This window comes from Equus quagga, chromosome 5, assembly GCF_021613505.1.
Source record: "Equus quagga isolate Etosha38 chromosome 5, UCLA_HA_Equagga_1.0, whole genome shotgun sequence".
NCBI lineage: Eukaryota > Metazoa > Chordata > Mammalia > Perissodactyla > Equidae > Equus > Equus quagga.
In genome coordinates this window covers 27,283,334-27,297,941 of record NC_060271.1, presented here as the reverse complement: position 1 = coordinate 27,297,941, position 14,608 = coordinate 27,283,334, and the positions used below count along the sequence as shown (strand labels likewise).

The 14,608-nt window shown below is 53.4% G+C and overlaps 1 protein-coding gene across 1 annotated transcript in view; it reads left to right on the top strand.

Moving 5' to 3' along the window:
• Positions 1 to 601: 601 nt before the first annotated feature.
• Positions 602 to 14,608, top strand: part of EPB41 (erythrocyte membrane protein band 4.1) — a 172,610-nt gene continuing 158,603 nt past the window's right edge. The window contains exon 1 of the mRNA XM_046661588.1: positions 602 to 743. The gene's annotated coding sequence lies outside the window, so the exon portion shown is untranslated. The remainder of the gene's footprint in view (positions 744 to 14,608) is intronic.

Sequence of the window (14,608 nt, the reverse complement as noted above, 5' to 3'; positions counted from 1 at the left end):
CACAGGTCTGAAATGAGGTAGAGTGAGGAGGGGACATGGACCAGGACCATGTAAGCCCCCTCCTGATGGGATGGACCATCAGGAAAGGCTAAGTCTGGGAGAAGAGTGGCAAGAGGGGGATGAGAGAAACCAGAAGTTACATTCACTGAATGCCACCTACTGTGTGCCAGACCTGTGCTTGGCACTTAACACATATCGCTAATTCTCAGGAAAACATTGTAAGATTTATAGTTGAGGAGACTTGGATTCAGCGAAGTGACTTGTTCAGAGTCACTTCCCTGGGTCCACTACAACCAACTCCCTTCCTACCTCCCTTCCTGACCTTAGGGGCAGCACCACGTGGCAAATTGCATCATACTTCTGCCACATGACGTCAGAGACCACACCAGCCAATCCAGGAACTCCTGCCCAACCTTCCCTTGACCCCTCAGGTCGGCACCAGGCTGCCCAGTGTTAGGCTTCCAAATCAGGCCTCACCTGCAGCCCCCGCCCCTTCCCGGTTGCGACGCTCTCACTTCTGGTCTCTGTCCTCCCCCAACCCGCCCTGCCGATTGGCAGTTGCCTACACCAATCAGAAGGCCGCCCGGGTCGGGGGCGGGGCCTCACGCCGGAGTTGCCCTGTCAGTGCAGGTGGAGGCCCCCGGCCGGGCAAAGTGGCAGGAACCTCTTAAAGGGCGAGAGCGGCGGAGCGCGAGGACGCGGCCCGGCCCGGCCCGGCCAGGTCCCCTCCGGGTCCGGCCCAGGTGAGCCTGGACCGCCTAGGGGGCGACCCCGAGTGCCCGGGAGGGACGGGTTGGGCGACAGATGGACCCACTCCCAAAGGCCCGGGCCGTCCCGGTAGTGGAGAGACCAAGGTCTAAGGGTCAGGGAAGGGGGTGTTTGGGGTCCCGGGTTCCAAAGTCCGAACCAGGGGTCCAGACGGGCCTGGGTGTCTCGAAGTTCAGGGTGCAGGGAGGGGCACCGGCGACAGGAGACGAGGTCCAGGAGCTCGGGTCCGGAGCTGGTCCCGAGCTGGACTCTTGCCGCTGGTGGCGCCAGCCGGCCCCCGGCCTGTGTGGGGCGGGGGTCCCGGGTTCGGGTCCCACGGGCGGGTCTCTGCGGAGTGGTGCAGCCGAAGGGCCCCCAGCCCCGCCCTGTCGGCCCCGCATGCTCCTGCCGGGCCGCCGCAGCGCCGGCCGGGGCAGGCGGGCGGCGCGCAGCGGGAGGTGTTCCCCGGGCCCTGAGCCCCGCGCCCCGCTCTGGCCCTTACGTAACTGACTTTGAGCTTCCGGACCAAGGGACCCACGAGCTGGGGCGCCGGCTTTGTCCCCCGGGGTGGCCCTCCCGTCGCCGCCCCAGCCCCACACGCTCCCTTCCAGGCTTGGTCTGGGGACTTCCATCTGTCTCTGGTCTCCCGGGTCTCTCCGACGGTGTCGAGTTCCTTCTTGCTCTCATCCCCCGGATTCCCTGTCTTTCATATCTCGTCTCTGTGTGGCCCAGTCTTTCCCTGTCCCTGTCCTCTGTTTTTCTCCAAGAGTTTTCTCGCCTTCACCGACACTTTCCGGCAGACCCCACCTTTTTGGAGTAGGACGGGAGTTCTTCCCTCCAGCAAATTGGAGGTGGGGACTTGTCCAGACAGACCCCAGCCCAAGCTTGCCCCGGAAGCGAGGAGGGGAGGACTATCCTGGTAGGGTTGGGGGAGGTTATTCCAAGGCCTACAGCTTCCCTTGGGGAGGGAATGGCCGAATGTGATCCCTCGAGTTCCTGGACTCGGGCTGAAGGCAGCCTCTTCTCTGCTTCTGGAGCCCTTTCTCCAGAAGGAGGAGGCTTGGGGAGAGCCTGGCTGGGGCTGATGCTTAGCGCAGCGGGGCGTCTCTGTGAGAACTGCCTAGTGGCAGGTCAGGGTCAGATCCTCAGCTACTGAAGGGGAGAGGGAGGGGCCAGCGCACTGGCAGAGCCCCAGAGGTTTCAGCAAGCTCCCCACCTTCACCCCAGTTACAGGCACCAGGGCTGGTCTTGGCAGGAGGCTGAGGGTGGAGAGGGGATCACCAGGAGGAGGCCAGAGGACTTTTGCCAGGGGGGTGGGGGAGCGGAGATAGAAGTGACAGACTGTCAAGTCTAAGCAGCACCTACTGGGGTCACTCCCTGCCTTCAAGGCCCTTCTGAGTATCGGAGAGACAGACACCTCAGAAATAACTCCTGTCCCCTGCTGCTGTCGGGTACATGTAAACAAGGTGTTAGCAGCCCTGAGGTGGGAATTATTCTGACTAGGGATGGGGGAGGAGAGACTTTGCAGAGGGAACTGGAAGGCTTGGGAAGAAGGGGACCCAGAAGCTGCAGGGAGAGGAGGAGAGGAGGGAGGGAAGGGGATATCGGTGCCCTGTAGGCTTTGCATGCAGCAGGACTGGGTTTGAATCCTGGCCCTGCCACTTCCTTACTGTGTGACCTTGCATGAGTTACTTCATCTCTCTGAGTCCCCGGTTCCTTAGTCAATAAACCTGACCTTACAGACATTAGCAGAATCAAATGAGGTAATGAGAGTGCAGTGACCAGAATGATAGCTGGTCTGGGAGCAGGCCAGTGGAGGATGTTTCAAGAAGGGAATGGAGTGGGGAAGCCCTGAGGTTCCCTCTGTGTATATAGGAGAGTCAGGCAGGGCCTGCCAGATCCCAGTAATGTGGGATGCAGGTGGAGTATCTGGGTGTGTGGGTGACACTCAGTGAGGTGAGGAGGCCCCACAGCCATCTGTCTCCTGATCGGCCCATCCCTGCATTATCTAGACCAGGCTGGCCTCCCTCCTGTAGGCCCCTGATGCCAATAGAAGCTCCCAGGGCTCCTGGGCTGCCTCACTCCTGAGGCAAGTGGGGGTGGGGCCCCTGGCAGGGCAGGGCAGGGCCAGCACCCCCTCTGCAGAGTGGACCCTGGCCAGGAGCCTGGCTGGCTGTGCTGGGCAGGAACATCCCCGCCTGGCTGGGAAGATGCTGACGCTGTATAGGCCTCTGGAGGCCCAGAGCTCTGCTGGCTAGAGTCGGGCTCAGCTGATGGGACCTGGGCTGCAGGGTGAAATGGGGGCGGGGGGGGGGGGGGGGGGAGGGCTGGGAGGAAGGGAGATGCAAGGAGAGACCCCTGGGGGTGGAGCCTAATCAAAGCTGTGGAACCAGAGCGGAATTTCATGGGGTTATACCCCAAACCCTTCCTGAGCACCTACTGTGTGCCATATACAGGTTTGCTAGCCAATGAGCTAAATAGGATACCCACGAAAGGCTCACCATAGAGGTCATGGTGGCCTGAGATTTGTTGGGGGTTTGCAGAGTGGATCTTTATGATAGTCCTCTGGGGGGTGGGGCATTCAGAATTTCTCCAGGGCCTGAAATTCCATGTTTATTAAAGGGGGCAGGATTCCACTCCCTTTTTGTCCACTGGCCAGTCACTTTTCTCCCTGGGTCTCAGGTTCTCCTTCTGTGAAGCGAGAAGGGGAGAGGAGCCTAGAGTCTCTGAAGGTCTTCCAGCCCCTGTTACTATAGCCTCCAGGACCTGGTTTGGGACTTAGTCCACCTCCTACCCTCACCCCATATGACTGGGAGGGGAGAGAAGGGAGCAAGGGCAAGGCTGAAGTGACGGGCCCCCAAGGGCTGTTCGTGGCCTGTGTTTTCTAATCACAATTAGAGCTGCACCTACTGTGCACAGTGCTCTGTGCTAAGCCTTTAATATGCAGCATTGACTAACGTAGTCCCTAAAACCTCCCGAGGGAACTGTATTGTCCCTATTTCACAGGAGTTCAGGGAGGTGAATCGACTTGACCAAAGCCACACAGCTAGGAAGTGGCTGGGCTGGGATTGGAACCTGGGTCTGACTGACCCCAAAGCCCAAACTCAGCTAAAAGGGGAGCTTCCACCCTGCAGGTGCTGTGCACCCACTGTGGAACCTGCCTGACCCCTGCTGGGTGAGCCCTGAGCTCGGGGATATTCAGGCTGGGGAGCGGGGGGACAGGCTGTGTGGGTGCCCACTGGGCCCAGGATGGGGGAAAGGTGCAAGAGCTGGGCACTGAAAGGCAACTTTGGACCTCCGTTTCTCCATCTGTAAGACATGGGTTCTAGCAGTTGAGTGCAGACATTCCTTGGCCTGTAGTTTTGTGGCTGAAGTTGGCGATGAGGTAAAAGGTTAGAGGCGGGGTCAGGGAGCAGGGGCCAAGCCTGGGGAGGAAGAGTTTGGGTCAGGGACAGCTCGGATCCTGGGCTGGCTGTTTGACCACTATTTCAGATGAAGGGCCTGAGATTGGAGAGGTCCAAAGGCTTGTCTGGGGCTGTGCAACGAGTACTGTAGAGACTGAAGGGAAAAAAGTAAGAGAAGACCTGGAGACCAAAACACAGGTGGACGCCAGTTGGAATCCTGGCTGGACCACTTAACTAGGCCTGGAGATAGGAAGTGACACAGCCAAGAAGTCCCTTCGCCTCACTGTCCTCAGCTGTGAAATGGGAATAGTAATCATTTTGCCTTTGTCCACTTCCGGGGTTATTATGAAGGGCGAAGGAGATGAGGCACTTGTGGAAGCAGGTGTGAATGTGGGTGCTAGTTATTTTTCAGTCCAAAGCCACAGTTCTGGGTGTGTGTTTGTGGGAGAGGGCACTTCCTGACAGTCCCTCGGCTCAGATGCTCTACCATGGGGTGTGCTGGAGAACAGCCCTATGAACAGCACCACCATTTATTGAGTAATTACTATGCCCCAGGCACTGGGCTCAGAGCTTCACCTCTCATTGTCTCCTTTAATCCCTACTTTGTCAGGTACGTGGTGGCCTGACCCACACTGGGTCCCTCCAGAACCCATGCCTACAGCCCCCTGTAATAATGGTAGCTAACCCTTACGCACAGTTTACTGTTTGTCAAGCATTGTGCAAAATGTTTTACATATATTAACTCATTTAATCCTCACAACAACCCTGGAGGTGGGTACTAATGCTATCCCCATTTTACAGATGAGTAATTGAGGCACAGAGAAGTTAAGAAACGGGCCCAGTGTCAGTAAGCTAGTGAGTGGTAGAGCTGGGGTTTGAACCAAGTTCTTAAATCTCCTCCTTGAAGCGCTCATCACAGTTGTCGGTTATTATTTATATGATTGCCTGCTCACTGCACTGTAGGCTCCATGAGGGCAGGGGCCATGTCTGTCTTCTTCAGACCGTGTCCCCGATACCAGGCACAGAGCAGGCACTCAGTTAATATTAGTCCACGGTGGGCTGGGCCCTGGGAGGCCTGCTGAGCTCAGGGTGGATTATCAGATTATCAGACTGCTGATTAAGAGGGTATCTGCCCTAGCAGAGCCCCAGGGACAGAGGGAGGGCAGCTTTTCCCGGCTAGGCCAGGCTCAGGCCAAAGAGGGACCCCAAAGAGCTGTTTGTTGATTGTGCTTGTGTCTCACTGCTGTCCTTTGCTTCCATGTGCCACTGTGGCGATGGCTCCACGGCTTCCCTCTTACTGGCTGCGTGATCCCGACGGCTGCTCCTGGGTGAGTACCGGTTTGGCTAAATGACTGAGGCAGGGGCTCGATTCTCATGCATATCCTTTGGCTCTGAGGCCACTAGGAGGTGTAAGGGAGGCCCGGGGTGGGGGTGGAAGAAGGGAGGGAGGGCACTCTGAAGTTAGGATCCTACCACAACCAGCTGACCTCTCTCCAGCCACTTAATACACTGATGTGGTGATTTTTGGGTCACGTGATACAAGGCAAAAGTCTTTGGGGCCAGACTGGTCCGGAATAGAATGCTTATTCTGCCACTTGGAGCCGGTTACTCTTTGCATCTCAGTTTCGCATCTGTAAAATGAGAGTGTTAACACCTGCCTGACACAGGTATGTTCGCGCTTTTCTTCACGTAAGCCCCACGAGGGCAAGGATTTTTGTTCATCTGTTTACTGCTGTGTGCCCAGCACCAGGGGTGTAGTGGCACGTAGTAGGTGCTCAGTGAATATGTCTGGATGAATGGACGTCTTTATTCATTCAGTGCCACTCTGCCCCATGAGTGTGCTTTATAGTGGATTAAATGGCTAATGGATATAAAGTGCCCAGCATCGTGGGGGTTCAGCAGACGTGAATTCCCTCTTTGCTCGCTGGACTGTGAGTGCCTTGGGGGCCAGGGCTCTGTTCAGTGAGCTCTGGGCCCTCTGAACTGTGGGCGGGGCCACGTACCAACCCCATCAATCAGCAGAGAGAGGGGCCCAGGCAACTGGACTCCAGGCCTCTGCTTAGAACTGGGAGGGTGTGGCAGAGCCTCTAGGTTCCATGGAAGGAAGGGGCTGCTGGGGAGGCCCCAGGGCTGATGGCGGGGCGGGGTGAAGAGGGATCTGCCTCCCAGTACTGCCACTTTCCTAGCTGTGTGACTTTGGACAAGTCATTTACTTCTCTGAGTCTTGGAGACCTCATCTGCCACATGCATATGATAATACTTCCCCCACACGGGCGAGGGAAAGAGCCCATAGGAAGTGCCCAGCAGAGGGCCCTGCGTGGTAATTGTTGGTTTCCTCCTAGTCCTGGGCTCATTCTGAGAGGGTAAAGTGTCCATCTTTTTGGCTCCTTTCTCCTGCTTTTAACTTCACATCCAGCTAGGACTTGAATCCAGAAGTCAGGAGCCGCAGACTCCCCAGTGGGCTGGCCAGGGCTCTGGCACAGGGCTGGGCTCTGCCCAGTGTGGAAGTGGTTCAGTGGAGGTCCCAGCTTGGCCATTCTTTTGCTGTGTGACTTGATTCAGGAACCCACCTTCTCTGGGCCTCCATTGCCTCACCTGTAAAACAGGGTTAACAAAGGACACTTTTGAAGAGTTGTTTAGTGCGCAAATGGGTGGATTAGGCATTATTATCGCCATTACTATTTGGGTCTGGCTGAGGAGGCTCAGGGAGGGCCCTGGGGAATTACATCTCATCTCGGCCTAGAGATCCTGAGAGTTTCTGGTCATCATATGTATTATTGCCATTTATGGGATGTTTCTTATATGCTGGGCTGGTTTTTATATGCTATTTTAAATGCATTATCTCATCTGGTCCTCCCAGTGACCCCGGCATTATGGCCCCTGCTTTATGGATGCAGGGACCGGTGCTGAGTAAATCAAGTGAGTTACCCAGAGTCATATAGTTACTTAGGAGTGGAGCTGGGACTCAGACCCAAGTCTGCTCACCCCAGGGCCCAAAGTCCTAGTGTGAAACTCTCTTCTCTCCCTCAACAAGACAGAGACTGTGTCCGAGTCTTCTCCGTCCATCTCCAACACCAGGCACAGGGCTGGTGGGGACTACTGGACTGTTTGCTGAATACACACACACACACACACACACACACACTGCACTCCCACCCAGGCCTGGTGCTCTAAGAGGCTTGAAGAGAGGAGACAATAGAAAGCAGGAGAAGGCCAGCACAGTGGTTGAGAGTCAGACAGACCTGGCTTTGAATCCCGTATCTATTGCTTACGAGTTGTGTGACCTTGGGCAAGATATTTAACCTCTTGGAGCCTCAGTTTCCCTACGTGTAAAAGGGGGATAATGAAAGAACCTATGTGGCTCCTAGAGTTCTTGTGAGGGTTAAATAATGCATATGAGGCACATGGTGAGGACTCAGTGACAGTAATTATTATTGTTATTATTATAATTGTGAGTAGTATTTTGGGATTACAAAGATATCCCTCTTGGGACAGTGGAGACCAGGTCTAGGAGAGGCCAGCTGAGGACAGGCGAGTAGCAACCTAGTCTGACAGGTTCGGAAAGGCACCCGTAGGGTGACGGGAGGGAGGAGGCATATCAGAAGTAAGGATGTACCTCCCTTTCCTAGTCATCTGCTTTCCTGCATACCCACTCTGTGCCAGGCCCCATGCTGGGCCTGGGGCACAGAGATGAATCTGTGTGGTCTCTGCCCCCGCCCCTTCTGGGAACTCAGTCTATTTGGGGAGGACACAGAAACCACCCACTCCACCTTTGATCGATGCACTGAAGTGTGAACTGTGACTATCTTCTCAGGCAAAGACCAGGAGGAAGGGAATTCCTGTGGAAGGAACTGCTTTGCCAAGGTGCAGAGCCACGACCTGCACTTGGGGGAAAGCGGCTGGGGAGACAGGCTCAGGAGAGTTAGGGGGACCTGACCCGGGGCTGTGGGGAGCCGTCAGATATGAAGCAGGGGGATGACATGGTCAGCCTTGTATTTTGGGGGAACCCCATGGTGTGGAGGGCTAAGGTCAACTCTCTAGGTGAGAGATGCTAGATGTGGGGCCTGGGACCGAGCCATCCCAGGGTGCCCGGGGTGGGCAGCGGTGGGAGGGAGGTTCATTTAGGAGGCAGAGGCAGCCGACTGTGCCAATGGACTGGACTGGGCTGGCAGGAGACGAAAGAGGTGAGAGTGAGGTCTTGGGGGCTGGAGGGGCTGTGGCCTGCCGGGGTCTCTGGCCGAGGGACATATCTGAGAGGAGGAACCAGAGCTGGGTTGGGAGCTAAAAGCCACCAACCTTCGGCCTCAGCTGCCCCAGGCAGCAGCTGTGTCTGAGCAGGACACTGAGACAAGGCCTCTGGCCACCAGGGCCCATGCCCCCCACTCTTGTCTTGGGGGTCCCTTGTGACCCTGGCTGGGTCTGGCAGGGATAAGAGCCAGGCGAGGGCTGTGTGGTACAGAGAAGCCCTGGGTTCTAGCCCTCCCAGTGTCACTGGCTTCTGGAAGTCACTTCCTCTCTCTTGCCCTCCTTTTCCTCGCCTTGAGAATGAGGATGAGAAAACCTATTTTGCCTGCCTCAAAGATTGAGTGATCAAATGCAATTGGAGACAATAAATATTTACTGAGCGCTGACTGTGTACTAGGTTCTAGGGGCACAAAGATGACTCAGACAGGGTTCCTACCCCTCAGGAAGCATGAAGCACTTCAGAGTGAGCCCAGCCTAGCAAGCAGTTAACCCTTTCTAGGCATCAGGGAAAAAGATAGCTAAGCTGGGATTTGAAGGATAAATAAGAACTCTCTAGATGAGCAGTGGAGGGAATAAATTTCTAGGCATAGGGAACAGCATGTGTGAAGGCCTGGACCTATATAATGTGTTCAGAGTATGAAGTACTGTAGTTTGGTGTGGCTGGAGCATAAAGGGAGAGGAAGGCAGTGATGGGAGATGAGGCTGGACAGAGAGGGGGTGCCCAGAACATGCAGGGCTTTGGGGACAGTCACTTTGGAGATGATCACTTGCTACCTTCTCCTTCCTGCACCCTCAGAGCTGCGTGTTCTCCTCATGGAGACCGCTTGGGCCCTTTCCACCCTGCTCCTCTCCCACCTTCCCTCCTTGTTCCCTTCTCACCCCAACCCTCGTCCGACCCAGTGGCTGCCTCTCTCAGGAGTCTGTAGCCTGGGTTTCCTGCCAGCTCTGCCACTTGTAAGTTGTGTGGCCTTCAGTCACCTGCCCTCTCTGCACCTCAGTTTCCACCTCAGTAAAAAGGGGACAGCAGGCCTTCCTCACAGGGAAGGCGGAGTCTTCAGTGAGCTAATCCCCACAAATGGCCTTGCCCAATGTCCACATGTCATGGGCACCCATAAAAGGGAGCTCCAATTACATCATCACTATTTGGACTTCTTGGTCTCCTTGGTCCCACCCACTCGCTTCCCCTGCCTCTCCTGGCAGCCCGCTCTGGCCAACAAAGGAAGGAAAGGATTAAGAACTAAGCCCAAATCTCCAGAGGGGTCCTGGCCCACTGCCGAGCTTGCTCCCTCCTGCCCCTTGCCCACCTTGGCCTCAGGCCCAATGACACTCAGCCTTGAGTGGGGCTGGGCTGGGCTCCCCCCAACTCCTCACCCCAGGGGCCCCTCCCTAGCTGGAGCCCAAAGCCAGCAGCAGCTTTGAAACAGGGATATATATTTTGAAAATATGTGGCTTTATTTTTTCCCCCCCGGAAGCTGATAATCAGTCCTTTTTTTCTGAGTGACTGGGATAAGAGTGTGATGTCCTGTCTCTGTGGGAGGCCCCATAGTCTGGGCAGAACTGGATCCCTGAGCCTCCTGGATTTTACAATAGAGGCTAGTGACCAAGTCCCTTTTGCTATAGATGTGGGAACCTCAAATCAGAGCAGGCGGCTGATGGTGCAAGGTCACGCAGCAGGAGCCCAGGTCTCCAGTCCCTGTTTGAACTGTCCTATGAATGTTTGTGATGTGGTGACCTTGGCTGTCACTTATCTTCTCTGACCCTCAGTTTCCCCTGCTGTAGAAGGGGGTTAATTTTACTGTGAGGATTGGCAATAGTGTAGATAAAGCACTTAGTCCGTGCTCAGCACTCCGAGTCCTCAATGGTAGGTAGCTACTGTTCTTTTTTTTTTTTTTTGAGGAAGATTAGCCCTGAGCTAACATCCGCTGCCAATCCTCCTCTTTTTGCTGAGGAAGACTGGCCCTGAGCTAACATTCGTGCCCATCTTCCTCTACTTTATATGTAGGACGCCTGCCACAGCATGGCTTGATACGTGGTGCGTAGGTCTATGCCGGGGATCTGGATCAGTGAACCCTGGGCTGCTGAAGCGGAACGTGCGAACTTAACCACTGTGCCATGAGGTGGCCCTGCTACTGTTCTTGCTATTATAACTGCTGCATCTAAGAACCTTCCGCTCTACCTCTTTCTAGTCTAGGAACTTGGAGTATTTGATACGGTATCTTGTTGAACAAATGACACCTCTTAAACCAGTTTTAAAGCCAGAGGCTCAGCATCTTTTACCCCACCCCCCACTTCCCTTCTCCTACTTGGCTGGAACACTCTGGCCTCACCCTCGGCCTGGTTTTGGCCCCTGCCCCCAGCCCATCTCTGCCCTCCTGGTGCCAAGCCTGCATGGTCTCTCTTCCAGGAGCCCCACGAGGGCAGGGTTGCCCTTCTGCAGCCTCCTCTGATCAAATGCCACTGCAGGCACTTTGGCAACATGGAGGGTCAGAAGGGTCCTGCGTTACCCAGGCAGAGGCTGAGGGGACAGATGGGGACTGTGAGCTCCCTGGAACTGTCCTCAGGGAGCTAGGACAACACTAAGACTTTTGCAGAGGCCAGGAAATAGGCCTAGAGGAGAAAACCTGGTCCACAGCCCAAAATGTGGTAGAGTAGAAGGAATACCAGACTGGGGCCGGAGGGCTGCGTCCCTCCCTGCTCTTCACGCTGGTAGAGTTTGGGCAAATCACTTGCCCTCTCTGAGCCTCCCATTTTCTGACTTACAAAAGGAAGGGGATGCACCGATGTCAGAGGTTTCTACTAATATTATAGGATTAAAGGAAGGATTTGGGAGCCAACAGACCTCGGTTTAAATCTCAGCTTCACCACTTACCAGCTGTGGGACCTCTAGCAAGTTGTTTAACCTCAGTGAGCTTCAGTTTTTTCCCTTATAAAGTGGGAAATATATTAGCCTTTTCTCATAGGATGACTTAAGGGCTAAATGAGATAATTTGGTAAAATGCTCCGTCGATAGCCTGCACGTTGGAATTATTGCTGTTGTTAGTCTACGATTAGTAGAAACAAGAAGAAATCAGTCAAGGCCGGTCAGAAAACAGTTCATTGAGAGGGCAGGGCTTAAGAAATATACAGGATTCATTCATTCACTGAACAAATATTTAGGATTTGCATAGACAGGACATAGAGAAGAGGAGCAGGGAGGCACCAGAAAGCTGGGCTCAAAAAGCCCCACCCATTCTAGCTGTGTGATGTGGGATCAGTTACTTTTCTTCTTTGGGTCTCACCCCCTCATCTGTCAAATGGTGAGAATAGGGAGCATAATCCTTATCTCCAGAGTTGTCCTAAGGCTTAACAGTGTTCAAATACACAGTGGGCGATCAGTTTGTGTCTGATTCCTTTCCTCTTCCAGCTCTGTTAATGACTGAATCTATGATCTCAGGCAAGTCCTTGAATATACTAGGCCTGCTTCCACCCCAGGGTCTTTGCACTTGCTGGTCCTTTGGCCTGGAACACTCTACCCCTGAACACTTTCATGACTTGTCCTCTTGTGTCCTTAATTTTTTTTTGTTTTGTTTAAATGTCAGCTTCTCAGTAAGGTCTTTCCTGACTATCCCATTTAAAATTCTAATACCCTTTCCCGCCACAACACCCACAGTCCCTATCCTCCTTCACAGCTTATTTTTCTCCGTAGCACTTATCACTCTCTGACGTACTATATTTTATTGAATACTTTTTTGTTGTTTGTCTCCCCCTATTGGAATGTAAAGCTCAAGGATGACGGTGATCTTTTTCTGTCTTGTTCAGGGTTATGTCCCCTGTACCTAGAAGAGTGTGTGGCTCATAGTAGGTGCTCAATGAATATTTGTGGAGTGAATTAACGAATAAATGAAGCCTTTTCTTTCTGGGTAGCACTGTGCTGAGCACATAGTAGATTCTTGATAAATAACTGTATGAGTGGTCATCATCCTCTCCATTTGCCAGATAATACTTTGGCTGAGTCAACCCTGAAGCCCTTTTGCTTCTAGCATTTTCTGCCAGGGCATCAGTTTCGGTTGGAGTGCCCAAATCTTTTGTTCCTGAGCCTGCGCTATGCAGAATTTCTAGTTGGGGCTGTTTGGCTGTTGGGCCCACAGTAGTTATTATGTCATTCTTCGTAATTAGCAGTTAGGCCCAGAGGATCGAGCTTTTTGTTTTTCAGCAGAAATCACAGCAGAGAGTGTGCCAGCCAGTGGGGGCCAGGCCTAGAGCAGCTTCCTCTGCAACTCCCCACTTCCCAGCTGCGGGTCCCTGGCTGAGGCAGGCCAAGGCAGAGGTGCCCAACGCTAGGGGCACCCGGGTAACCAGCTCAACTGCTGTCTTCCCCAGGCAGCATCCTGCCAAGTTTCTCCTCCACACCCTCAGCTCTCCAGCCTGGCCCAGTAGAGAGGAGGTTCCCCATCTCCCTGGGGGAGCTAGGTATAAGTTTCAAAATGTCCAGTGGACGGGGCATTTTCTGATGCTCAGGCTTCAGTATTATGGTTGGAGAAAATAACCCTGGCTTTAAGACTCAGGAACCCAGGTTCAAGTCCCTGCTTAGCTGCTTGGTTGCTGGGTCACCTTACGCACATCACTACCTCTCGGGCCTCAGCTTTCTCATCTGTCAGACAGAGATCAAGACACCTGCTTGGCCTCACGGGGGAAGAGAGACAGGAAAGTGTAGCAGGCAAAGGATAGGGTTCTGGAGTCAGGCACACCTGGCTTCCCAACTATGCCCCTTCCTAGCTGTGTGACATTCAGCAAATTGCCTCACCTCTGTGACTTCAGTTCCCAAAACTATAAAATGGGATTAAAATAGTACCCACTCCATAGGATTGTCATGAGAACGAAATAAGAGAACGCAAGTGAAGTACCTAGGGACATAACGTGCACACTATCCATCTTTGCTGGTATTATTATAATGATCGTCATGGAAATGCAGGCCATGTATAAACTGTCAGAAGAGTCCCAGCACTAAAGCAGGTAGATGTTGGTTTGAATCCCAACTCTGACACTTACTAGCTGGGTGTTCTTGGTTTTTTACTTCTCTGAGACTCTACTTCCTCATCTGTAAAATGGGAATTATAATCAGACCTGCCTCAAGGTGCTGTCTTGAAGGTTCAGAGACATATGACATATAAAGTACTTGGAACAGTGGTTGGCCCATTTTATAGATAAGGAAGAGAGAAGAAGTGACTCGCCTGAGCTCACAGAGCATCTCAGTGGTGGAGCTTTGATCTGAACCCCGGTCTGCCTGCCTGGAAAGCCCACATTCTGTTTACCTCTTTTTGCCTTCACGCATGTATGGGATGATGGTGATTGTTCTTACTGTTGCTGGACTCATTCGTTCCATGATCCCCAGTGCCCACACAGGGGAGGTACGCCATAAATGCTTGTGGGATGAAAAAAGGAGGGACCAGCGTGTCCTCACTTCCAGGGACGATTTTTTGGGGGGCTGAGGATTTTTTCTGCTTGGTTGACAGCAGATTTGAAATAAAAATCATGCTCAGGGCAGGTATGGGCTTTGTAATCTGCAGAACCCTTCTGTACATAATTTGATCCCTTTGGCTAAGTGCGAGACATCCTGGGAAGGCACTGCCACCTCCATGGGACTGGTAAGGAAATGGGAGCCCAGAGAGAGTGTTATGGATTGGATGTTGTGTCCCCTCAAAACTCATCTGTTGACGCCTTAAACCCCAATGTGGTAGTATTTGGAGATGGGGCCTTTGGGAGGCAATTAGGGTAAGATAAGATCCTGGGAGAGGGGCCCTCATGGTGGGATTAGTGCCCTTATAAGAAGAGACACCAGAGAGCTCCTTCTTTCTCTGCCACGTGAGGACAGAGCAAGAAGGTGGCTGCCTGCAAGCCAGGAAGAGAGCTCTCACCAGAATCTTGCCATCAGCCAGGGATGGGATGCTGATGATGGTTCCTATTGTTACTGGACTCATCTCATTCATTCTGTGATCCCCTGGCACTTTACCTTGGACTCCCAGCCTTCAGAACTGTGAGAAAATAAATGTCTGTTGTTTAAGCTTCCCAGTCATCGGTACTTTGTTATGGCAGCCTGAGCTAAGATAGAGAGCAAGTGACTTACCCAGCCACATAGTGAATTTATGGCAGAGCTAAGCCTAGAACTTGTTTGTAGCCATTTCTCTCTTTCTTCCCCATGGAAACACTCCCAGTCACTGAAGGCTAAGAAATTG